General features: G+C 41.4%; 1 protein-coding gene and 1 long non-coding RNA gene across 2 annotated transcripts in view; both read right to left on the bottom strand.

The window, feature by feature from the left end:
- IL1RAPL2 (interleukin 1 receptor accessory protein like 2) overlaps positions 1–27129 on the bottom strand; it is a 708817-nt gene that overhangs the window by 508986 nt on the left and 172702 nt on the right. The window lies entirely within an intron of this gene.
- Positions 4680–25237, bottom strand: LOC142658749 (uncharacterized). The gene is made up of 2 exons (XR_012850167.1): positions 25074–25237; positions 4680–4828 (listed from the first exon to the last, which is right to left on the bottom strand). It is a non-coding gene; the product is annotated as an uncharacterized LOC142658749 (long non-coding RNA).

Below are 27129 nucleotides of genomic sequence, written 5' to 3'. Positions count from 1 at the left end.
ATGGGGTGGATATATTCCAGAACTACCTATAATGTTTTGTCTTCTGGTTTTATTTAGTTGCCCCTTTTTCCACAGATGAAGGAAAACCCCTGGCATAGAGATATAAAGTATCCCTCTACCCATATATAATAGTAGTAAATGAAATAATACAAATGTGGGTGAAGCCAGTCTTCAATGTGGTCTATTCCTTCGATAATAACTTGTGACTTACTTACCGTTCTGCTCAAAGGAACTCTAAGGGCAAAACTGATACACTGAGTTATGCCTAGTGTAGGGCCAGGGGGGGGGGGGTGCATGGCACAACGATTCTCTCTTTGGTGTTCTTTGAACCTCTTTAATATCTCTGCGCATATATCACAATTTGCACAGCAACCAGTTAAAGGAAGAATCTGACAATTTAATTTGGAGATATAACTGGCCCAAAATATGGCTTCTAATTCAATGTCCTTCACATACCATTATGTGTAGAGTCATAGCATTTAACAACAAATCTTCCATGTAGGGTAAATAAAATACTATATAAATACTGTATTGAAAGACATCAACATATCTTTGCTTTACATAGCGAAACCTATGTAAATTGGATTGTTGACCCTAATTCTAGGGTCTATAAATATAGAATTTAACAGGAAGATACTGGTGTGAATATTGGCAAAACTAACAGGGAGCAGGCACAGCATCTGCTATGGGGGTCTCTCAGCTAAGGGAGCCCATCTCCCCTCAGAGGTGAAGTTTAGTGATAACTGTAGATAATGGAAAGCCAGTGGGGGAAATTAAATGTAGATCACTGAGAGACCAAGGAAAGAATGAAAAGACACAAGGGGAGAGTAGAGATCAAAATAATCATAAGCATTTTATGTTTTGATGGAGTGGGGCACCATTCCAAGTTTTATTATGGGGTCCCATAGATACTCGTTACACCCCTGAGTGTGAATATATTCACATGATTACAAATAGCTACACAGTAGTACAATCTGTAGAATAAACCAAACTAAATGAGTCTTATCCGCTATTGCTGCTCCAGTGACTACATAAACACCTGCAAATTATGCCCATTCAGCAGCATGAAGAGGACACTTGTTTTGTATAATGCATGACCGCAAATAAATATACATTAGAGAAGGTATAAAAGTATGATATAAATCAAACTCACTTCACTGCAGGTGTAAAGATCTGATAAACCAAGATATTTCACCTCAAATCTTTAGAAATGTGAATTTCCATTATCCCGATAGTATGGTTTGAGTTATCCTCACTTTTTTTTTTTTTTTTAAAGAGTATACCCACGTGAGGTTTAAGTACAAGTCTCTTGCAGCAAATTTCAGTCATTTTCAAGTAAATTATTTCCAGCACTCCAAAAATTAGCATACTAAATAGAAAAATACTTTGCATAGTGCTGATCTAGTCATTTTAACTTCATTACAGTTACATAACAGCTCTTAAAAACATTCATAATAGTTTAAAATATTCTGCATTGCATCTAATATAAAGTTACTTCTGTTAGTAGCCGGTTCTGCCAGCCAAGACTGGAGGATGTGAGCACAGAGTTTAGCTCTGCCTCATCTGGGCTCCCATAATGCACTGCTATCACAGAAAATATCAGCTATCATTTTATTTTATTCAGATAAATGGTCCTCCATGTAAAACATGAACGTCTCAATTCCATCAGAGTGGGAGATAGTCTTACAGAGTAGCTCTCCATTCCGGCTCATAGAAGGGTGTCCCAGGCACGCAACTCCCCTCTATGGCGTCTATATGCCATAAAAGCGGATATGGACATGGGTTGCCTTATGAGACACCCCTGTTTAACATGAACATTAATGGAGTATTCCCAGAGTAAACAATTATCATCATCTATCCACAGAATAGGTGATAACTGTCTGACCGTGAGACTCCCACCGATCCCGAGAACATGGGTCCCGAATTCCCTCTTCCTCATCACTTCTCGACCATAGTAAGGAGGACATTAAATAGTGCGGTGGTCAAGTAAGTGTGCTGTAGCTCCATTTAATATCTATTGGAATACCGAAAACAGCCGAGTACTGTTTATGTAACTGCCATAGACTTAATTAAGCAACTGTTGCATGCTCGACTGCCACTCCATTCAAGCCCCTCCTGCAGGGTGGTGCAGTGAGGAGGATTTGATGGTTCGGGCCCCCATTTTCACAATCTGTGGGGGTCCCAGCATTTAGAAAATGATTACCTATCCTGTGGATATGTGATAACGTTAGTAACTGGGATTACCTCTTTAAACGGTTTTACAGAGTGATCGAAGAGCCTGCCTTCTGCCTTGCACATGTTCTCAGTAATCTGCACACAATGCCCAATAATGACAAAGTTGAATTAGGTTTGTAAAAATGTGTGCAAATTTATTTAAAAAAAAAAAAAAAAGGATTCAGACCCTTTACTCAGTACTTGGTTGAGGCATCTTTTGAAATGATCTCCGTCTCAATTTTTCTTGGGAATGATGCTACAAGCTTGACACCTGTAATTGAGGATTTTCTCCCATTCTTCTCTGTTGATCCTCTCAAGCTCTGTCAGGTTAAAAGGGGGAGCGTCTGTGCACAGCTATCTTCAGGTTTTTCCAGAGATGTTCCCCTGTGTTATCTTGGAAAATCTTCATCCTAACTTGAGTTCCACAAATAGTTATACAAACCATTAAAAGAACGCATTAAAACACATTACGCAAAAACATTGCACACAAATGGGACAGTGTGCTATAGGCCTCCTGCACACTTCCAACACGGTTTTCACGGCTGTTTTTGACGGATCCGTGTGTCCGTTTTGTCGGCCGTGTGCAATCCCGTGTGCACTCCGTGTTTCCGTTTCCGTGCGCCGAGCATGGTACTGTCGAGGGTGCTGAAAGAGTTAATGGGCTGCACTGATCGGTGGTAACTCTTTCAGCACCCTGGACAGTACTATGCTCGGCGCGTGGAAAATACAATTTTAATGTAATAAAATAAAAAATAATTTTTTGTCCGGCCTCCAGCGATGACGTTTCATCCATGTCGCCTCTGCAGCCAATCACAGGCTGCTGCGTCATTCTGGAAGGTCGGACTGGCGGAAGAAGAGGGACTCGTCACCAAGACAACAACCGGGTAAGTATGAACTGATTTTTTTTTTTTTTATAATTAGCAGCCTCTTTTCAGTGATTGATAGAGACAAGTGGCTGCCGATTAGTGTAATATTTTTGTCATGTTTTACTGCCCGCCCGGCGGTTGCTAGGCAACGGCTCCGTCACACACGGATGGCACACTGATGCCTTCCGTGTGCCTTCAGTTTTTTTGACGGCCCCATTGACTTGCATGGGCCTCACTGTCACGAAATCCCGGACCAAAGTAGGACATGCTCTACTTTGTATCGGAACGGAGCAATGCACCGTCAAAAAAACTGAAGTGTGCATGGCCCCATTGAAATGAATGGGTTCAGGGTGCTATCAGTGACAAAAACGGACAGCACCCTGAAGGAAAAAACTGAAGTGTGCATGGTTATTACACAAAAATAACTTGACAGACACAAGTTCCGTATGTAAACGTAACCCAAGAGTCAACCTGACCCACCATATTCCAGATTAACTCCCTTTACACTGACCAGCACCCCAACGCACCTTTCGCACTTGGCTATTCAGGTCAATAAACATATTTTGAAGACAATGTACCCTGTAGTCATAAAAAAATAAATAAAAAAAAGAGCACTGGAGAATATCAAACAAATTAGGAATATGCTTCAATCTGTCAATTCTTCTGGTTTCTTAGAACAAAAACTTTAATGATCGGTAATCAAAAATATTACAAAGCCACAGTAGACCGTACACAATGACAATCCTTCATGTGTCCTTGATGTAATTCTTTAACAGTTGTCCGTCAGCAGGTAGTTTGTTCCAGAGCAGAAAGTGTTATCTGGCAGGAGATGCTAAAAAGCTACTCATGATTTCATAATGACCATGTTACAAGGTATTATTTAGTAATCCAGTAGCAGCTTTTTCATGGTCACTAACTTTACTAAAGATCACCTCCCAGATTTCCGACATGTCCAGGACGCATTATAAGCTGGTCCAGGTCCAGATGTAGCCTATCACACGTCTGCTGGCTGCCAAAAAGTCAACTACGTACCATGATCCAGAAATTTCTACCTCAATACATTTGGAAGCAATATTCTCACACCACGATAATATAATAATAATCATGGTCAATACAGGCAAATAATAAAGCAGAGTGTTTACAATGTTAACTTGCAAACAGGTAAGCCGCTGCTGTGCTACCAGGGAAGGTTAGAATGCTCCAGCGCTTATAACAAAATTATAGACAAGCATTTTCTGTTCTCTCCGGGGTCTTATATACTTCAAGGAAAACATCTTCCAATTATCATAAAAAGCGATCTCCAATTTTCACAGTTCAGCTATAGCAGGCTGATTGAAGATGTAAAAGGTATGGCTTAGAAATTTATATATATAATCCTCTGCAAGCATTTTCTCATGAGTAATAGCAATACCTTAGCTATTTACATTCAGATTGCCGGATATTTATAATGGTATTCCCAGCAGGCACATGCAATCAAATATTTTGAAGAAACAAGTATTCGCTTCTTAATATTCATATCACTTTCCGTTAGAGGAGACAAAACCTTTTGTTACATTTGCGAGAAAACTTTATGTCAAATGAAATGCAATACACTAGGACTAAATTAAAAACATGAAAATCCTTTAATGTTCTGGCAGAGGCGGTTGTATTCATGTCCTTGTGAACATAAGCTTGCAAAGGAGCAAAAACAAATTGCAAAAATTTAGAACTAAATGGACATCATCTCCCTGCAACTCACACAAGTCACTCTGTATAATAAAAAGAGAAAAAAAACAACTATAATATGTAATATTGTACCCACATAAAAGGAAAATATAAAACCGTAAATGTTACATAGTATTTTTTTTTGTTTTAAAAGCTTCCCAATAATGTTTAACAGTTTTTAAAATCTGCTTACCCTTAGAAGATAACTAAATATACTTGATGCCGCAATGGTGCGGTATCTTCAGTACATAGCACCATTTCTCTGGTACGTACAGGGATGGTGAGTTGTATAAAGCTTTCATTTAGGATAAAAGGATCTGTATAAAGCTGTATACAAATCAGCCCCCTAGTGGCGGTAGCATGTACTCAGATTTTTATAGTGGAGGAAGAAAGAAATGGGTTTGTGGACTAAAGAAGCGGAGCACCATAGCATTACCAAGCATATTAGGTAATCACTCCAAATAATTTACGCTGCAGGTTTTCGCTTTTTAAAAAGTAATTGTAAATCCAAGTATACTTTAAGGTTCATTACACCTTCTTTACGGTAGAAAATCTTCAAAACATTCTTTAGATTTGTTGACCTGTTCGTTCTGAACCTACCACCGATCCTTATCGATACAATATGCTCAGATTCCCTTAAAGTTGGAATACCCAACTATTAACCTAAATAGTGGGTCTGTTATAAAATTATTTATTATTGAGTTCCATTGGGGAGGGCGTATTTATGAAGCCCACTACGCCAGTTTTATTGCATAAATAAGTTGCAATTTGCACAAAAACCTGCTTTTTGTGGCAAAAGGTAGTTACTTTTCTATTTTTACGCCACCTGAGCCCTTTCTAAAAACTGTGCCAGGCTTTACAGGTGTGGCGGGCCCCTTCTGCCTCATGAATTTACTATATTTTACACGAGAAAACTGTAATAAATTATAGTGGATAGATTTGATTTTCTGGCACACGAATGGCAAAGAGATACGTCACATTTTTTTAAAGAGAATTGCACATCTTACTCCAACTTTATTTCTATTAAGACTGGCGCATAAATTGCCCCCATTTTGAATACAATAAGCCCAGGTGCTCCCGCTAGTGGCAGCTGCACGTAACCATAATGTTATTTAGTTAAATCTATTTCGGACAGTGGCTTAGTTTCCCACTGAAAAACAAACTCTCGGCTGACAACTATCTTACGTGTATAGGCAGCTTAAGATGGGTTGCAAAAACAGAAAAAAATTTAGGTATCATTTAAAATCTGCCAGAAAAAGCGGACAACCAATAGTAACTACTATATAAAATAAAATAATATAAATGGCTGAAGATAAAATTAATACTTATTTATTGGCAAAGCCATGTTGACAACATTACAGTGTCGGTACGGGTAACATGAGGTAATAACCTATAAACACCGCAATAAATATTGTCCAATCTTCTCAGTTGAAACTAATCCCTTGCTTATAATGATCCAATAAAAAATTTAAAATCAATCCCTCAGGTAAAGAAATGAATGGAACACAAGACAAATGTGATATGCAATATTGTGGTTTTGAACCTATGACCAACATCCTCCATCCGAACTGGTATGATTGGAGGAAACGTCTACTATAGTTATATATCAATAAACTCCATGCCCATGCAATTGCCAGAACCAAATATGTAAACTATGTTTTAGGACTTGGAAGAACAGATGTGAATAGTTTTGAAATTTAGAAACAATCTACTAATCAGTTATGAAAACGCATCAAGACAACAGCAAAGATCAAGATGACAGGAGTACAAACAAGCAGTTACCTATAAGTACAGAGTCCTCAGCAATTCTGTGTGAATTTTCCCCTATAATTGTGTGAGAACACAATTGGAGAGAAGCGATCCTTATACTGGGTCAATGTACAAGACTGCAGGGCAAACCCATAAATTAACCACTGAATTGACATTTAGTGGGTTGACATTCAATTTATCTCTGTCTTGTAAACCACTTCTCATCTCCCAGAGCCCCCTGCCAATCTCGTGTACATGTGAGGATACAATGACAACCCGGTTGCTGAGGTTGTGGCCTAAAGCTAAGGGATAGATATATCATGATTAGAAGCGAGGCATGACGTGAGCATAACCAAAGACAACAAATCACAGCAAAATGCCCCATAGGTTCAAGCCAAACATCTTCTGTTATTTATCAGTACTGGCCATTTACCTGTGGAAATATATAACAACCCTTAGTTATAGAGCGAGCCAAGTCCGAATACCCCTATAAGGAATATTCCAGAAGTGTATTACCGGACCAGCGAGGAAAATAGGATGATTTATTTGTATGAACAACCAGTAACCTAATGATTGGTATGGAGGGGTCATAAATTACTGCTGTTATTGTCAATACGGGCAGAGGCGGGTGGCAGCTTTGTTGTGTTATGAATGGGGTGCCTATAATTACCATTATGCTGTACTCTGTGCTCCTGTTAAATGAATGGTGCCGCAATTCACCCAAAGATTTGCGGGTGAATTGCGGCGGCAAAAATACATTCATGTGCATGGGGCCTAAATCTATTGCATCTTACTCCAGCGGAGCAGAGCTGATACTGGGGTACTTCTAGCCCCCCGGATGAGTACAACTACACCAACTAGTTCAAATTTGAGAACATTTTAGGGATACCTTATCTTACGGAAACCTGAAAATATAAATTGATCTTATGATAGTTGTCGTACACATTTAATTGTAAATAGCCAATAGTGATTGGTAGCCTTCCTCCATGCAATCACTTCTCCCTATACAATAATTGTATATACAGTGAAGGAAATAAGTATTTGATCCCTTGCTGATTTTGTAAGTTTGCCCACTGTCAAAGACATGAACAGTCTAGAATTTTTAGGCTAGGTTAATTTTACCAGTGAGAGATAGATTACATTAAAAAAAAAAAAGAAAATCACATAGTCAAAATTATATATATTTATTTGCATTGTGCACAGAGAAATAAGTATTTGATCCCTTTGGCAAACAAGACTTAATACTTGGTGGCAAAACCCTTGTTGGCAAGCACAGCAGTTAGACGTTTTTTGTAGTTGATGATGAGGTTTGCACACATGTTAGATGGAATTTTGGCCCACTCCTCTTTGCAGATCATCTGTAAATCATTAAGATTTCGAGGCTGTCGCTTGGCAACTCGGATCTTCAGCTCCCTCCATAAGTTTTCGATGGGATTAAGGTCTGGAGACTGGCTAGGCCATTCCATGACCTTAATGTGCTTCTTTTTGAGCCACTCCTTTGTTGCCTTGGCTGTATGTTTCAGGTCATTGTCGTGCTGGAAGACCCAGCCACGAGCCATTTTTAATGTCTGGTGGAGGGAAGGAGGTTGTCACTCAGGATTTGACGGTACATGGCTCCATCCATTATCCCATTGATGGGGTGAAGTAGTCCTCTGCCCTTAGTAGAGAAACACCCCCAAAACATAATGTTTCCACCTCCATGCTTTACAGTGGGGACGGTGTTCTTTGGGTCATAGGCAGCATTTCTCTTCCTCCAAACACGGCGAGTTGAGTTAATGCCAAAGAGCTCAATTTTAGTCTCATCTGACCACAGCACCTTCTCCCAATCACTCTCAGAATCATCCAGATGTTCATTTGCAAACTTCAGACGGGCCTGTACATGTGCCTTCTTGAGCAGGGGGACCTTGCGGGCACTGCAGGATTTTAATCCATTACGGCGTAATGTGTTACCAATGGTTTTCTTGGTGACTGTGGTCCCAGCTGCCTTGAGATCATTAACAAGTTCCCCCCATGTAGTTTTCGGCTGAGCTCTCACCTTCCTCAGGATCAAGGATACCCCACGAGGTGAGATTTTGCATGGAGCCCCAGATCGATGTTGATTGACAGTCATTTTGTATGTCTTCCATTTTCTTACTATTGCACCAACAGTTGTCTCCTTCTCACCCAGCGTCTTACTTATGGTTTTGTACCCATTCCAGCCTTGTGCAGGTCTATGATCTTGTCCCTGACATCCTTAGAAAGCTATTTGGTCTTGCCCATGTTGTAGAGGTTAGAGTCAGACTGATTAATTTTGTCTGTGGACAGGAGTCTTTTATACAGGTGACCATTTAAGACAGCTGTCTTTAATGCAGGCACCAAGTTGATTTGGAGCATGTAACTGGTCTGGAGGAGGCTGAACTCTTAATGGTTGGTAGGGGATGAAATACTTATTTCTCTGTGCACAATGCAAATAAATATATATAATTTTGACTATGTGATTTTCTTTTATTTTTTTTTATATAATCTATCTCTCACTGGTAAAATTAACCTAGCCTAAAAATTCTAGACTGTTCATGACTTTGACAGTGGGCAAACTTAGAAAATCAGGAAGGGATCAAATACTTATTTCCTTCACTGTAGGTGTCGACATATGCTGCCTATTCCATCTATGCATAATAGAAATAGGAGAATTTTCTCTTTTCGGCGTCTTCAAGTGAGGTAATTGTAGCGCCTGAATTCATCCAAGATCTATGGAATTCCCAGTTTACAGATCAATTCTAGTGGGAACTAAAATTCTTTCATGTAAAGTGCTTCCATTAATTGTGTAAATCACTCGGAGATAATGCAATTAGCAAACTGATTAAATCACAGAATGACAATTTTCAAAAAGCCTAACAAAACTCTTCAAAACTTCTTTCGTTTTACGAAGTGTGATGATGCTTAGCATTTCATTTGCGATTCAAAACATTTTAAGAAGTTCTCTTTAACCACTTAAGGACACGGCCAATTTTGGCCTTGAGGACAGAGCAATTTTTTTACATTTCCCCTCTTTGCATCCCGACGCTCATAACTCTTATTTTTTGTACGACGTAGTTGTATGAGACTTTGTTTTTTGCGGGACGAGTTATACTTTATGTAGGTACCATTTTTTGTTACAAATACATTATCGTTTAATTTCTATACATTTTTATTTTGGCGAAAATGCAGAAAAAAAAGCAGTTCCGCTGCAGTTTTAATATTAATTTTTTTACACCATACACCGATCATCATAAATAATGTTATACATTTGTTGTACAGGTTGTTACGGTCCTGGCGATACCAAATATGTCTATATTATTTCATGTTTTGGGACTTATATTTTAAAAAGTTTATTTGTTATAAAAAATGTGTTTGTGTATTTTTTTTTTTTTACTTTTTATTTATTTATCATTCATTTTTTTTTTACATTCATTTAACTTTTTTTTTTAATCCCATAAAGGGATATATCATTTTGATTTTGATTTTGTAACCGTAATGTACTGGCATAGATCTATATGCCAGTACATTAGCCTGTGTACTGATTGTACACAGGCAGTTGTTAGGGCATACCTCAGTATGCCCTAAGAACAGGAAATATGTTCAGACAGCTCTGGGGTCCTTCAATGGACCCTGGGCTGTCTGCCCATACGAGTTTTTCTGTGACGCAATCAATGTGCAGTCCCCCCTCTTTGAACATCGCGATCAGCTTTCATCGCGGCGTTCAATGGGTTAACGGCGGAGAGAAGATGTTTCTCTTCTCTCCGCTGTCAGAGCGGGGCCGTGGCTGTGTATTACAGCCGTTGCCCCCATCTCGATCGCGTGCACAGACGCGCACAGACGGCTGTCACACAGGACGAGAATGCTCGTCCTAATGCGCGAAGTGCTCGCCGCTCAGGATGAGCATTCTCGTCCTGTGTCGGCAACCAGTTAAAGAGGCTCTGTCACCACATTATAAGTGATCGGCGCTGTAATGTAGATAACAGCAGTGCTTTTTATTTAGAAAAACGATCATTTTTCACCACGTTATGAGCTATTTTAGATATATGCAAATTCGTTTCTTAATGCCCAACTGGGCGTGTTTTTACTTTTTACATTAAGAAAGTCATTAGCATAAAGATAAAATCGCTCATAAACGTGGTGAAAATAGATAGTTTTTCTAAATAAAAAACACTGCTGTTACCTACATTACAGCGCCGATCACATTATGTAGGAGATAGGGCACTTATAATGTGTATATACAGAGTCAGGCAGCACTGGCAGAGTATGGGTGCAAGCCCTAAGGAACAGACCAAGTTCCAAGTACATACAAATCGAAAAAATGAGCAGCAACTCCAAGTGAAAAAATGGGTACTTTGTTGCCCGTGTGACATTTCAGCTATGTCCACTGGAGCCTTTCTCAAAGGCTCCAGTGGACGGAGCTGAAACGTCGCACGGGCAATAAAGTACCCATTTTTGCACTTATAATGTGGTGACACAGCCTCTAAGTATAAATTAGCAGAAGTCAAAATGTTTACTTCTCTACATGCAAAGACTCTGCATAGTGTAAAGATCACCTTTATTTTTGCAAACTTTTGAAAAAGTGATCAACAATGCAAACACATTTTCCACTATGATAATTCTCTTGCAAGAAAGAAAACCTTCAATATTCTCATGAAATGGATCGTTACCACCCTGAATTGGCAGGGGGATGGAAAATAAAAGATGTCTCACCGAACATAGATGTCAGTGACACATTTCATCTATGGCCAATTTTAGTCATCCTCGCTGGACCAATAACCCCGCAATCAAAATTGTTTTAATTTGCTTGAAAATATAGATGAGGTATTAAAACAATTGTTTGGAAGTAACAGGAAACTAATGCTGCACTAAATTTATAGCTATAAAAAATATGTAAAAATGGTGCTGAAAAGTCCCCCAACATAACAATACAATTTCTCCTTGGAAATGTGTGAAGCAAGTCATAGCCAAGGAAAAGCAATACTAGTAAACTGTATTCTCACCTCTTATAGTATTCGTTTATGTCTTCTACAGAAGAGTATTAATTCAATCACTGCTATAAAAATGGAACACGTCTTGCATAAGCAGATAAATTATTAGAAAGAGTATAAATCACTGGGCCGTAATGTGATGCCAACAAGATTCAATGCAATTTACAGATAAATATGAGAAATGACTTGAGCTTTTTAGTGAATTAAAAGTGGAAAAAGTTTTCAGAAGATAAATTATTAGCTGTGACCAAACGTTCATCTGAAAACTAAAAAGGTGAAAAAAGACATTAAGCAGACAAGGAAAAAAAAGAAAAGGCAGATTTTTCCAGGATGTAGTAAAAAGGATAACTCCTGCTTATAGCGGTGCGATTAAGCAAAGATTCATACGGACAAACCTCTCTAATAATGTACAGACTTTGTGTAAAACAAGGATTAACTGACCAACGGTACAATGGTGCTTGATTTGCTAGTATTCTTGATTTGCTTACAGAGCACTTCCCTAGGAATATTATAAAGGAAAGTTCACCAGTAGCCTTAAACAGGGCCGCCATCAGGAATTTCAAGGCCCCCTACAGCTAAATTTTCTGCGCCCCCCTACCGTGGCACCGCCTGTTAACGGTACTCCGTCCAGCACTATATCATGGTACCCAGGGCCGCCATCAGGGGGGGTATTATGGGTACTGATGTGAGAGGCCCGGCCAAACTTAATTGAAAGGGGGGCACGGCAACTGCCGTGACTTGCCTTTGGTAGAAAAAAAAAACAGGCCCCTGCAATGGGGCTTGTTTTTTTCACCAAAAGAATGTCGTGAGCTGCGGGCCCCCCTTTCAATTAGGTTTGGCCGGGCCTCTCACATCAGTACCCATAATACCCCCCCTGATGGCGGCCCTGGGTAGCATGGGGGTCGTCAAACACTGCCGCCCGTGCGACCGATCGCGCGCACCCGCAAACTCCCGCGCATGCGCACCCGCGGCCGCCTGGAACCGCGCACCGAATTTTGAGGCAGATTTTGACCTGCCCACACTATCTTGCCGCGTTTTTTGCCCGCGGCGATTGAGGACAGCAGACAAAAAACGCAGGGAAAAATGCATTTTCTGCCTCCCATTGATTTAGATGGGAGGTCAGAGGCGGAACCGCAGCAAGAAAGGACGTGCTGCTTTTTCTTTTTTCCGCGACTGGCTCCCATTGATTTCAGATTAAATCAATGGAAGGCGGTTTTGGAAGTTGTTTGGTGCTGATTCTGACACAGTGTCCGAGTCAATATCAAGGCCCAAAAACTCTGAACTGGGCCTTATTGTTAGGGCTTATTCAGACGAACGTGTAATACATCCGTGCAACGTGCGTGATTTTCACGCGCCTCGCACGGACCTATGTTACTCTATGGGGCCGTTCAGACTGTCAGTGATTTTCACGTAGCGTGTGTCCGCTGCATAAAACTCACGACATGTCCGATATTTGTGCATTGTTCGCGCATCACGCACCCATTGAAGTCAATGGGTACATGAAAATCACGCCCAGCACTTCCGCAGCAGTATAAACTATGAATGAAAACAGAAAAGCACCACGTGCTACAAACATACAAACAGAGTGTCATAATGATGGCGGCTGCGCGAAAATCACGCAGCCGCGCATCATACGCTGCTGCCACACGGAGCTGTTATGGACCTTTTGCATGCGCGAAACGCCACGTTTTTGCGCACGCAAAAAGCACACGCTCGTGTAAATCCGGCCTTAGGGTAGGAACACACTAGGCATGAACACTGCGGATTTTATGCAACACATTTTATTGTGGAAAATACGCAGCGTGTTACAGTCGCAGCAGAGTGGGTGAGATGTGAACTAATCCCATTCACACGCTGCAAAAATAATGGACCTGCAGTGTGGCTTTTGGCTTTTTAAGCCGCAGCGTGTCAATTTATTCTGTGGGATCGCTGCTCCTCTGTTGCGGAAATGCTGCGGTTCTGCCGCAAAAATCACAAATGAGAAAAAAAAAAGGCACTTTTTTAAATTTATAAGAAAGTTTAGATTACCCCGGCCGTAGTCCTGGTGACGCGATCCTCTATTCTTAGCGCAGCCCGGCCTCCTGTCATGACGTTTCATACCATGTGACTGCTGCAGCGGTCACATGGTCTACAGCGTCATCCCAGGAGGCAGGGCTACGTTCAGAGGAGAGAGATGCGTCACCAGGACTACGGCCGGGGTAAGTCGAAACTTTTTTTTCCCTGCAGGATTCCCGCAGCGGACATGCCTCACGAAACCTGCGCCACTATTTGGTGCGGTTTTGCTGTCGGAATTCCCTGCGGCTACCGGGGCGGATAAGCTGTGTAGTTTTACTCAGCATATCCGCCTAGTGTGTTCCTTACGATGTCGCTCCTGGAGCTGCTGCCGGTCTCTAAATAGGCAATTGGTCCAGTAGAATTTGGAATTATTTTTTTTGTGAACCAGCTTAAAAAAAATACAAAACTTTTGTGTTAGGGCCTGTTCACATCACCGTTCGCTTCCGCTCCGGGGTTCCGTCTGATTTTTCCATCGGGTGAACCCCGCAACGGAAAGTGAAAGTGACAGCACAGCTTCCGTTTCCGTCAGCATTAGCGCAGTCGACTCCGCTATTGATTCCGTCCGAAAACCTGATGACTGAAACGGAAGCTGTGCTGTCACTTTCACTTTCCGTTGCGGGGTTCACCCGACAGAAACCTCAGACGGAACCCCGGAGCAGAAGTGAACGGTGATGTGAACAGGCCCTAACACAAAAGTTTTGTATTTTTTTAAGCTGGTTCACAAAAAAAAATAATTCCAAATTCTACTGGACCAATTTCCTATTTAGAGACCGGCAGCAGCTCCAGGAGCGACATCATAAGGGACACACTAGGCAGATACGCTGAGTAAAACTACACAGCTTATCCGCCCCGGTAGCCGCAGGGAATTCTGCCAGCAAAACCGCACCAAATAGTGGCGCAGGTTTCGTGAGGCATGTCCGCTGCGGGAATCCTGCAGGGAAAAAAAAGTTTAGACTTGCCCCGGCTGTAGTTTAGGTGACGCATCTCTCTCTTCTGAACGTAGCCACGCCTCCTGGGATGACGCTGTAGACCATGTGACCGCTGCAGCAGTCACATGGGATTAAACGCAATGACAGGAGGCCGAGCTGCGCTAAGAATAGAGGATCGCGTCACCTAAACTACGGCCGGGGCAAGTCTAAACTTTTTTATAAATGTAAAAAAGTACCTTTTTTTTTTCTCATGTGTGATTTTTGCAGCAGAGCAGCAGCATTTCCGCAACAGAGGAGCAGCGATCCCACAGAATAAATTGACATGCTGCGGCTTAAAAAGCCACACTGCAGGTCCATTTTTTTTGCAGCGTGTGAATGAGATTTGTTCAAACCTCATCCACTCTGCTGCGACTGTAATACGCTGCGGATTTTCCACAATAAAATGTGTTGCATAAAATCCGCAGTGTTCATGCCTAGTGTGTTCCTACCCTAAGGCCGGATTTACACGAGCGTGTGCTTTTTGCGTGCGCAAAAACGTGGCGTTTTGCGCATGCAAAAGGTAAATAACAGCTCCGTGTGGCAGCAGCGTATGATGCACGGCTGCGTGATTTTCGCGCAGGCACCATCATTATGACACTCTGTTTGTATGTTTGTAGCACGCGATGCTTTTCTGTTTTCATCCATAGTTTATACGGCTGCGGAAGCGCTGGGCGTGATTTTCACGCACACATTGACTTCAATGGGTGCGTGATGCGCGAACAATGCACAAATATCGGACATGTCGTGAGTTTTACACAGCGGACACACGGACACACGCTACGTGAAAATCACTGACAGTCTGCATGGCCCCATAGAGTAACATAGGTCCGTGCGAGGCGTGTGAAAATCACGCACATTGCACGGATGTATTACACGTTCGTCTGAATAAGCCCTAACAATAAGGCCCAGTTCACAGAGTTTTTGGGCCTTGATATTGACTCGGACACTGCGTCAGAATCAGCACCAAACAACTTCCAAAACCGCCTCCCATTGATTTAATCTGAAATCAATGGGAGCCAGTCGCGGAAAAAAGGAAAAGCAGCACGTCCTTTCTTGCTGCGGTTCTGCCTCTGACCTCCCATCGAAATCAATGGGAGGCAGAAAATGCATTTTTCGCTGCGTTTTTTGTCTGCTGTCCTCAATCGCCGCAGGCAAAAAACGCAGCCAAAAACGCGGCAAGATAGTGTGGGCAGGTCAAAAGATTTTTTCGGCCTGCAAAATACTCTGTGTGAACACGGCCATACATAAACAGCACTTTGAGACATTTTACTCACTGTGTCAGAAGAACTGCTCCCACTCCAGTCCTCGTCAGGCGATGTCTTCGGTCCAGATGTCGTCCTTCACCTCCAGGCACCAGAAAATGGCGGGGATCGAAGAACTCCTGCCGCCGCGCAAGAACTGGACTCCTCCCCCTCTCCTTACGCAGCTACGCTCTGGAGAAGAAGGAGGAGGCGGAGTCGGACGAGGAGGCGCTGGACGAGGCGGCGCTGGACGAGGAGGCCGAGGAGGCGGAGGAGTCGGAGGCGTGCCAGCAGGTAATTAGACTGTGCGCCGCTGTCCTGGCTGTTCTTCCCAGTTGATTGGTCGCTGTACTTTTGGTGCGTGCGCACCGCATCCCCCTCGGCGGCGGGCACGAGCGGGTTGCTTTCCGGCGTGTCCGGTCGTTTGCGCGTGAGCGCGCGTTTGCGGTAACGAGCGCGCCGGTGCACGGTCGCGCGCGGTGTTTCGCGGCGGTGTTAGATGAGAGGGGGGCCCCACAGCTCACGGCGGTGTTTGACGAGAGTGGGGCCCGCAGCTCACGACATTGCTTTGGTGAAAAGAACAGGGCCCATTGCAGGGACCTGTTTTTTTTCTACCAAAGGCAAGTCGCAGCAGTTGCCGGGACCCCTACAGTAGTACCCCTAATACCCCCCCCCGATGGCGGCCCTGCCCTTAAAGGCTCATGAACATGGCCAAAATGTGCGCACGGGCCCATTATGGCAATGTGTGGAGTCTGTACGGATCTTTAATACAGAGCTGCACAGCCTCCGTGTGCTGCCATACAAGCTCCGCTGGTTGGTGTAAATATATATATATATATATATATATAAAAATTTCCCCTAGAAGCATTGCTACCTTGGTACGAACAAAGTCCGTATGAAATCACAGGTACAGTAAAGGCACCTCTATGAGAGCCCTATTACAGCGCCATAAAAAAATATTTTACCTCCGCAATTAAATGTTCATTAAATCTATGTGTGAATGGGAAATTATTTTCTATTCTTTCCTGTAGTATTTTATTTAAAAACAATAATAACTGAAAACGGGCACTTTTGTGGCATTTTTTCTGTCTGTATATATATATATATATATATATATATATATATGTATGTATGTATGTATGTATGTATGTATGTATGTATGTATGTATGTATGTGTGTGTGTGTGTGTGTGTGTGTGTGTGTGTGTGTGTGTATATATATATATGTATGTGTGTATATATATTGCCCGTTTTCCTAAATATCTGCCTTTATGTACACTACCGTTGAAAAGTTTAGGGTCACTTAGAAATTACCTTATTTTTGCAAGAAAAGCACAGTTTTTTTCAATGAAGATAACATTAAATTAATCAGAAATACACTCTATACATTGTTAATGTGCAAAATGACTATTTTAGCTGCAAACGTCTGATTTTTAATGCAATATCTACATAGGTGTATATAGGCCCTTTTCCAGCAACCATCACTCCAGTGTTCTAATGGTACATTGCGTTTGCTAATTGTGTTAGAAGGCTAATGGATGATTAGAAAACACTTGAAACCCCTTGTGCAATTATGTTAGCACCGCTGTAAACAGTTTTGCTGTTTAGAAGAGCTATAAAACTGACCTTCCTTTGAGCTAGTTGAGAATCTGGAGCATTACATTTGTGGGTTCGATTAAACTCTCAAAATGGCTAGAAAAAGAGAGCTATCATGTGAAACTCGACAGTCTATTCTTGTTCTTAGAAATGAAGGCTATTCTATGCGAGAAATTGCCAAGAAACTGAAAATTTCCTACAACGGTGTGTACTACTCCCTTCAGAAGACAGCACAAACAGGCTCTAACCAGAGTAGAAAGAGAAGTGGGAGGCCCCTCTGCACAACTGAGCAACAAGACAAGTACATTAGAGTCTCTAGTTTGAGAAATAGACGCCTCACAGGTCCTCAACTGGCAGCTTCATTAAATAGTACCCGCAAAACGCCAGTGTCAACGTCTACAGTGAAGAGGCGACTCCGGGATGCTGGCCTTCAGGGCAGAGTGGCAAAGAAAAAGCCATATCTGAGACTGGCTAATAAAAGGAAAAGATTAATATGGGCAAAAGCACACAGACATTGGACAGAGGAAGATTGGAAAAAAGTGTTATGGACAGACAAATCGAAGTTTGAGGTGTTTGGATCACACAGAAGAACATTTGTGAGACGCAGAACAACTGAAAATATGCTGGAAGAGTGCCTGACGCCATCTGTCAAGCATGGTGGAGGTAATGTGATGGTCTGGGGTTGCTTTGGTGCTGGTAAAGTGGGAGATTTGTACAAGGTAAAAGGGATTTTGAATAAGGAAGGCTATCACTCCATTTTGCAACGCCATGCCATACCCTGTGGACAGCGCTTGATTGGAGCCAATTTCATCCTACAACAGGACAATGACCCAAAGCACACCTTCAAATGATGCAAGAACTATTTAGGGAAGAAGCAGGCAGCTGCTATTCTATCTGTAATGGAGTGGCCAGCGCAGTCACCAGATCTCAACCCCATAGAGCTGTTGTGGGAGCAGCTTGACCGTATGGTACGCAAGAAGTGCCCATCAAGCCAATCCAACTTGTTGGAGGGGCTTCTGGAAGCATGGGGTGAAATTTCTCCCGATTACCTCAGCAAATTAACAGCTAGAATGCCAAAGGTCTGCAATGCTGTAATTGCTGCAAATGGAGCATTCTTTGACGAATGCAAAGTTTGAAGGAGAAAATTATTATTTGAAATAAAAATCATTATTTCTAACCTTGTCAATGTATTGACTATATTTTCTAGTCATTTTGCAACTCATTTGATAAATATAAGTGTGAGTTTTCATGGAAAACACAAAATTGTCTGGGTGACCCCAAACTTTTGAACGATAGTGTATGTGCGGTATATATGTTCCAGTATGTGCGTATGTATATATATATATATATATATACACATACACAGTGAAGGAAATAAGTATTTGATCCCTTGCTGATTTTGTAAGTTTGGCCACTGTCAAAGACATGAACAGTCTAGAATTTTTAGGCTAGGTAAATTTTACCAGTGAGAGATAGATTATATTTTAAAAAAAAATCAGAAAATAACAGTCAAAATTATATATATTTATTTGCATTGTGCACAGAGAAATAAGTATTTGATCCCCTACCAACCATTAAGAGTTCAGCCTCCTCCAGACCAGTTACACGCTCCAAATCAACTTGGTGCCTGCATTAAAGACAGCAGCGGTCTTAAATGGTCACCTGTATAAAAGACTCCTGTCCACAGACTCAATTAATCAGTCTGACTCTAACCTCTACAACATGGGCAAGACCAAAGAGCTTTCTAAGGATGTCAGGGACAAGATCATAGACCTGCACAAGGCTGGAATGGGCTACAAAACCATAAGTAAGACGCTGGGTGAGGAGACAACTGTTGGTGCAATAGTAAGAAAATGGAAGACATACAAAATGACTGTCAATCGACATCGATCTGGGGCTCCATGCAAAATCTCACCTCGTGGGGTATCCTTGATCCTGAGGAAGGTGAGAGCTCAGCCGAAAACGCCGTAATGGATTAAAATCCTGCAGTGCCCGCAAGGTCCCCCTGCTCAAGAAGGCACATGTACAGGCCCGTCTGAAGTTTGCAAATGAACATCTGGATGATTCTGAGAGTGATTGGGAGAAGGTGCTGTGGTCAGATGAGACTAAAATTGAGCTCTTTGGCATTAACTCAACTCGCCGTGTTTGGAGGAAGAGAAATGCTGCCTATGGCCCAAAGAACACCGTCCCCACTGTCAAGCATTGAGGTGGAAACATTATGTTTTGGGGGTGTTTCTCTGCTAAGGGCACAGGACTACTTCACCGCATCAATGGGAGAATGGATGGAGCCATGTACCGTCAAATCCTGAGTGACAACCTCCTTCCCTACAGGACATTAAAAATGGCTCGTGGCTGGGTCTTCCAGCACGACAATGACCCAAAACATACAGCCAAGGCAACAAAGGAGTGGCTCAAAAAGAAGCACATTAAGGTCATGGAGTGGCCTAGCCAGTCTCCAGACCTTAATCCCATCGAAAACTTATGGAGGGAGCTGAAGATCGGAGTTGCCAAGCGACAGCCTCGAAATCTTAATGATTTACAGATGATCTGCAAAGAGGAGTGGGCCAAAATTCCATCTAACATGTGTGCAAACCTCATCATCAACTACAAAAAACGTCTGAATGCTGTCTTGCCAACAAGGGTTTTGCCACCAAGTATTAAGTCTTGTTTGCCAAAGGGATCAAATACTTATTTCTCTGTGCACAATGCAAATATATATATATAATTTTGACTATGTGATTTTCTGTTTTTTTTTTTATATAATCTATCTCTCACTGGTAAAATTCACCTAGCCTAAAATTTCTAAACTGTTCATGTCTTTGACAGTGGGCAAACTTACAAAATCAGCAAGGGATCAAATACTTATTTCCTTCACTGTATATATATATATATATATATATATATATATATATATATATACATATGGTTAATTTTTGTTTGTAGAGGGCAGTAATAGAGAGTGTCGCACAGGGCGCCATTCTGACTAAGGCCGGCCCTGGTTATGAGAATGGCAACTATAAATGACCATTGTGCTGTACTCTGTGCTCCTGTTCAGGCTACTCCATTTATGTCTATGGAAACAACAATAAGCCTCTGAAACGCCCAAGTATTTTATATATAACCCTCAACAAGTGTCTATACACCTCGCCCACTCTCACACTCCATTCTAAAGTGTTGGTTTCCTGTATTCTCTTGGCGGGATCCGATCCTTGGTTTGGAGCTAAACATATAGTTACCCCTCTTCGCTTTCCTGAATGGTTGTAGAGAATCTAGATGTTTATAATGAGTCAAAGGACATAGTGTACTTCTTCTGGCTCCTGGACAGGTACAACTGGGGATTAATTTGTAAATACAATTACGCTGACTAGCTCAGATTTCCTATAACATTTTAGGCATACCTAATCTAAACCTGAATATCTCGATTGATCTTATGTTCGTTGCCATACAAATTTAGCTGGCAATAGCCTATTAGATGTATGGATTGTGGAAAAGAATGATTCGCCGTTACCATCACCAGTATATTAAAAGTTCCTTAGCATTTTAGGTAGAGTATGTTGAAATACAAACAGAACCCAGGAGGTTAAAAAAAAACTATCACCATAGCAATGGCTCGTGTCTTCCATTTTAGCATCTACCTACTAAAGTGATACCATGCTGTTTCTTGCCAGCCACTGAGCCCCATCAACCATTTATCCAAAGGCTTTTGCAGCACTTAATATTTTAAACCAAGCTACATTTCCAGAGCAAAAATAGGATCGGATTTGTCTCAACAGCAACCTATTTCACCACTTTATGGGATGCTAACGAAAAGAACAGTTTAACTAGTGGAGAGCCAAACAGAACAAAAATATGGAAAACGGAACCTACAGTACAGAATGTGAAATGAAATGTAACAAGCATTTCCGCTCAAGCTTTTCTTGACACGTCAATACTTGGTCTTAAACCAAAACAGAGGAGAGAGGGCCCATAGCGGAAACACTTTTCTCCTTTTGTTTTTGGTTCACACTACCAGACCTCAACGTACTGGGCATGAAGTAGAACTACACAAAAATAGCATTGCATTTAGCAATTAGTTGGAAGGGTGAAAAACAAGAAGATACATTTAGTGTGTTTAAAAATATGAAAAACTAGCTTTTATACCCGGTGTTGCTCGGGAGGTTGACTTACGGTTTAGATAGAGTAAAAGCTCACTATTTAAATACCTCTCAGTATGAATTTAATTGCTACCTCTCTATAGGAATTTAATTGCGTGTGTAAATAATGTTATTGGAAGCATAAAAGAAATGAAATGAAGCAATATATTCATTACAGATTTATATAGTGTTGATTTAGGACTGCATGTTTCTATTCCAACTCTTTCTTGTAAACAATGTATTTTGTCTTTTGATCGGGTGCCAAGATGATTCTTTCCAGTGCCGACTCTGGAGCAAGCAACATATAGTTGCCCATGGGAAAAACAGGGACTTTGAAGGTGTATTTCTGCCACTTTCAGGGATTGACCTTGATCCTTGTTAATTGTCATTGCGAATGCTAGGCGTACTGGGAACTGTTGCCGCTTGAACTGGAAAGGAACATTATTTGGAGCGAGGGGAATGCGAGGAATAAAAACAACTTCCCCCTTGGCACATCCTGTTAGTATGGTGGCCTCGATGACGTGATCCATCAACTTCTTGACACACAGCATCATCCCGTTGCAAAGTTTGAGCGTCAATGTTTCTCAACAGCATGATAGGTGAGCCAACCTTCAACATCAATCGATGGGCAGGTAAGCCAGGCGGCTCGAGAGAGTTGAGAAATTATGTTGGATAGTACACCGCCTGATCGGGGTCAATAATTGTGTCGGTGGACTTGTACAGCTTTTCTTGACCTGGCAAAGTCATTTGAATTTGCTGATTGATGGCGTTGACAGAATCATTCTTTGGAGCCAGTATTGCACGTTGACATAACCATTCATGATAAGTTGGGAAAGACACTGTTTGTAAGCTCTTCTACCGACTTGGGAAAAGTTGCGAAATCATCATGGAAGCTGATCAGATCCGTCCCATTGTCAACTTGAACATCTCCATTCCCCAGATTGAGTAATCTGCTGGCAAACTCACCAGCTGTGGCATCTCCATGCAGATGAACTCGCATATTGGTAGTCAGACTCATCTTCTTCACATGCCTCCACAACACCGACTGCTTCAAGCAAGCTTTCAATTCGTCTGCTGGTGTTCCCTTTGTAACAATAGGCAAAGTCTGACGGAAATCACCGGCCAACACCAAGACGACACCTCCCATGACTGTATTGTTTCCACGCAAGTCCTGCAGAGTTCGATCCAGAGCTTCAAGCGCCAACTTGTGTGCCATCGTGCATTCATCCCAGATAATCATCAAATATTCTTGCAGGACATTTGCCACACCAGTACCTTTGCTGATGTTACAAACAGGAGACGCATCTCGAGTCAAGTTGAGCGGTAATTTGAACGCTGAATGGGCAGTTCTGCCACCATCAAGCAATGTTGCCGCAATGCTTGAGGAAGAAACAGCCAGAGCAATCCTGGACTGTTGTCGGATCTTTGCCAACAACAGGTTTATTATAAAGGTCTTTCCTGTTCCGCCAGAAGCATCCAAGAAGACAATACCACCGGTTTTTTTCACAACCATGTCCAAGATCTGATTGTACGCTGTCATTTGGTCAGCAACCAAAAGAGGTTAATTCGTTGCAAGATCAGTCTCCAAAGCGCTCCTGTCATAGCTTGTTTCTCAAAGCAATTCCCGTTCAAGTCTTTCGTCGTTGTTCCTTTCCGTCGCGGGAAGTCCCAGTTGCTCAAGTCTCTTTCCAACCATCATGAGGGTCTTTTCTTCAAGTAGGATCAATGACATGTTAAACATTTGCAGAGTACAGCTGTACAATTGGAGTCCCGGGTTTTGCCGTCGTGCTTGTAGAAGAACATCCTCCAAGAGGTGATCTTTGTACTTTTCCCACAGTTCAAGTGGCTTGGATGGTCCACACGTCGTGAGTATGACAGCAAATAGGTTTCGTAAGCTTGCTGGTAATTGGTAGGTTGCTGCTTCCTAAAGTCTTGTCCCAATGAGAATCACTCAAGTAATCCCCTTTCTTGACATGCTTGCCGATAGGTTGTACAAACATGGTCGCCAACAGTCTTGAGGCTAACAAACAATGTCGGGCTTGCTACGGTGTGAAGAAGCAACCGGAGGAAGAAGCACTCGTGGTTGTTTGGGTGCACTGTGTAGACTCTGCCAAAAGCATGACTTGACTTGATTGAGGTGTTTCTTCAGCTCTTGCGGTCACTTGTCGCAATATTTGATCTTCAAGCCGAGCATTGGTGATTTCTGGCGTTTCTGCTGCTCGACGTATTCTCTGAGCCAAGCGTCGACCTTCTCTTTGTTCAGGAGTCTTTGTTTTGGGAGCCATGGTCAGTGAAAAGTAAATTTCAGTAAAAGGGACTTTTAAACCAATCAAAAGTGGCAAAAGGAGGCAAACTTTGTTCGATGTCCAATGCAATCACAAATCGCTATTGGTTTGTTTTTCAACCAATCAAAAATCGTGTTGGTTTGCTTTTCAACCAATCAAAAATCGCTATTGGTTAGCTTTTCAACCAATCAAAAATCGCTATTGGTTTAGCTTTTCAAACAATCAAAAATCACGATCAGGCAAGTGTGTACTTCAATGCAAATTGAAAAGTGAATGGCAGTGAAAAGTAAATTTCAGTAAAAGTGACTTTCAGTAAAAGCAATTTTTAATCCAATCAAAAATCGCAAAAGGAGGCAAATTTTGTTCAATGTCCAATCAAAAATAGCTATTCCCTGATCGGGCTTAAAACAAACAAACTTTATCTAGTTCTATACAGTATCAGGCTGCTCACACAAACTGCCTTTGACTGTAACAAGATGGCTGCCGTCACCATAGTAACCAGCACATTGAGCCGCATTTATCAAAACTGTTTAATAGAAAAACATATCCTGTGGCCCATAGCAACCAATCAAAGCTTAGCTTTCATTTTTTTTTTTCCACTGCTGTGGAAATATGAAAGCTGCACTGTGATTGGTTGCTATGGTCAACAAATCCAGTTTTTCTATTAGACAGTTGATTTAAATGAGGTGCAATCTTCTCCCATAAGTTCCAAGATGTCTGCCATTGCAACCAGCACAACACATTGTTCTCATATAAGACACAAGATAGCTGGTATCACCATAGCAACCAGCACAATGCATTCTTCTGACATAAGCCCCAAGATGGCTGCTATCACCATATTAACCCACACAACCAATTCTTCTCATATAAACTACCGTGGCTCTCATTATGAGACATATATAACGTAATTTTCAGTAAACACTAACATTGAAAGTCTAATTTAGATCAATAACCAAAAGAATTGTCTAACATGGATATAAAAATGAACGTTATAATGGATTGTGTCCATAATAAATCGGGAGATATTTCCATTACAGAGACGTCCCGTTACTGCACAGAGCCTTAGTGTGTGGATGAATAAATAGGTTATAATCTCACTCATACCCCTCCCCCGTACTATTTATCATTACCAATCAACCCAAATCCATAGTAGCAAAGCCTGAAAAAACAAATTTGCATAAACACCACCTTTCCTAACCCGGCTTGCTGCATGGTCTCCCACAAAACGGGGTTGTTGGCAAATATACCAAAATACACAACCTGCCTATATATACTAACCTTTATCCAGTATAGTAGAAGAACTGTGATGTCTCCCAAGTTACATGTAGGAAGTTGTTCTGATCATATCCCATGAAAACACAGCAGAGATGGCTTCTCTTTGTAGAAGGAGATGGAGTACGGTCTTGTGAGGAATATTGTGCGTCCTCTCCTGGATGTGGTGTCTGGTGGCAGCAGGCAGTGTATTAGATGTGTGTCTGGTCTCTGAATAATGTACCAGGAGGCAGATTATGATGTCAGCAGCAGCAGTGTGACATCACTCTGGTTGTTACATCCCCACCAGCAGCGAAATCAGGTAAGCTTTTATCTTTTCCAAAGCAGGTATTAAAAATCCAAGCAGCGATCTGATTGGTTGTTATGGCTTACTGATGACGTGATCCATTTTAAACCAATGAAAAATCAGGCTTCAAACAAACTTTCGAAAATATATAATAGATAAATTCTGTGCTGAGTTAGGTAAAGTCCATATCTCCATTCGTTTTCTCTGTTCTGCTCCATCTTAGGAGCAGAATAATGAAAAAAACAGAAACACCGGATCCATCACAGGATAGACACCAACAGTGCTTAACAAAACCAATTGACTTTTATGGGTTCCGTAGGGTTTCCTCCATGGAGTCCGTCATGTTGTCTCTCATTTTTCACAGGATCTGCAACAGAGGCATATCCTTTAGATATAAACCTACCTTACAAACAACTGAAGTTGCAGTCCACCTATCAGAAGAGCTTCTTACATAAGCTTTCATAAGAGCATGTTTTTCCTTGCCCATGGTGGTTCAGTTGTGTTAGAGAAACATTGTGTTCATCCCATTTATGATCCACATCAACGTACACATACTTTTGAGATATGGACATCAGTGTGGAGAGATATTTGGAGACAAATATTGTACTTATGACAACACAACCTAAAAAGAACATGAAAGGAAGTGTTATCATGGGTATGTGAAATACGGACCTGACACATACAAGTACATAGTAACCTGTAACTTTAGTTACTAATAATGCTGCACATAAATAAGATATATTTTCATATGTAGTTATTGAAGTAGTTCTCCATTAGGACTAGTTGCAATTTTTGTAGGGGGACTAAAAGTTCCATACTTTCCTTGGCATAGACTGTTTAATGCTTGCGATTTCTATCAATTCAGAACTGCCTCATTTTAAGCTGAAGAGCAGATCTACTGAGAGCTTTGTCGCTGTAGAAGGCAAGGAGCAGGAGGGTAATAGGTGTGATGTCAATTGGCATTAAGCATGCAGTTAAAGCACTTTATTTCTGCAGGCTATGTAAGTACCAGACTTAAATTACTGGCCATTTCAGACACACAATATAAAGCAATTCCATTAGTGTTGCAGTGTACCTAGTAACAACTTGGTGTGCACGTCACTTCTGCTTGGAGAACATTTCCTAGACTTCTTAAAATAACGACATTTTTGCCACCTTACAGAAGCACTTGAAACTCTCCTTAACTTTAGTTCTCATTCTTGCGTCTGAGAAATAATAGCATTAACAGCCGGGAAAGGCCTGTTCAATGTAATCGTATTTTGTTATTTCTAACTGTTCTTCTACCTACTATTCTGTACTATATAAGAAGGTATATTATCCCGTATAGGTTATAAAATCTAAGGGGAAGTATACAGATGTAGCAAAGTTTAACTTGACTGATAACTTTCTGTAGCGTGAGATCACACACAAAAGCCACTGACTCAATTAAGTGCTGGGAGTGTGTGAGGGGTTTTACTCTGCCCTTCAGAAATAGTATACTTCAATTGATTCACAGTGCAAAAAAAATGAAAAGCAGGAGGCCCTAATCCTCAACAATACCAATTGGACAGCATAAGAACACACCCAATTAACAAAAGAAAAAGTAACACCTAGTTGTCAATTTATTTATACACTTCCAGGAGTAATACCAGAGGAACGGTATGATGCGGATCATAAAAAGAAGCTTCAGAATTGTTGTTTTAAGGGGATTGCAAGTACGTACTATAACAGACATGTCAAGAGAGCAGATAGGTCCTCTTTAACAACGGTCTCTCTTCCAGAACAAAAAAAAAAACC

The sequence above is a fragment of the Rhinoderma darwinii genome, chromosome 8 (assembly GCF_050947455.1).
Source record: "Rhinoderma darwinii isolate aRhiDar2 chromosome 8, aRhiDar2.hap1, whole genome shotgun sequence".
In the NCBI taxonomy this organism is placed as follows: Eukaryota; Metazoa; Chordata; class Amphibia; order Anura; family Rhinodermatidae; genus Rhinoderma; species Rhinoderma darwinii.
This window is presented reverse-complemented; position numbering and strand designations above follow the sequence as displayed.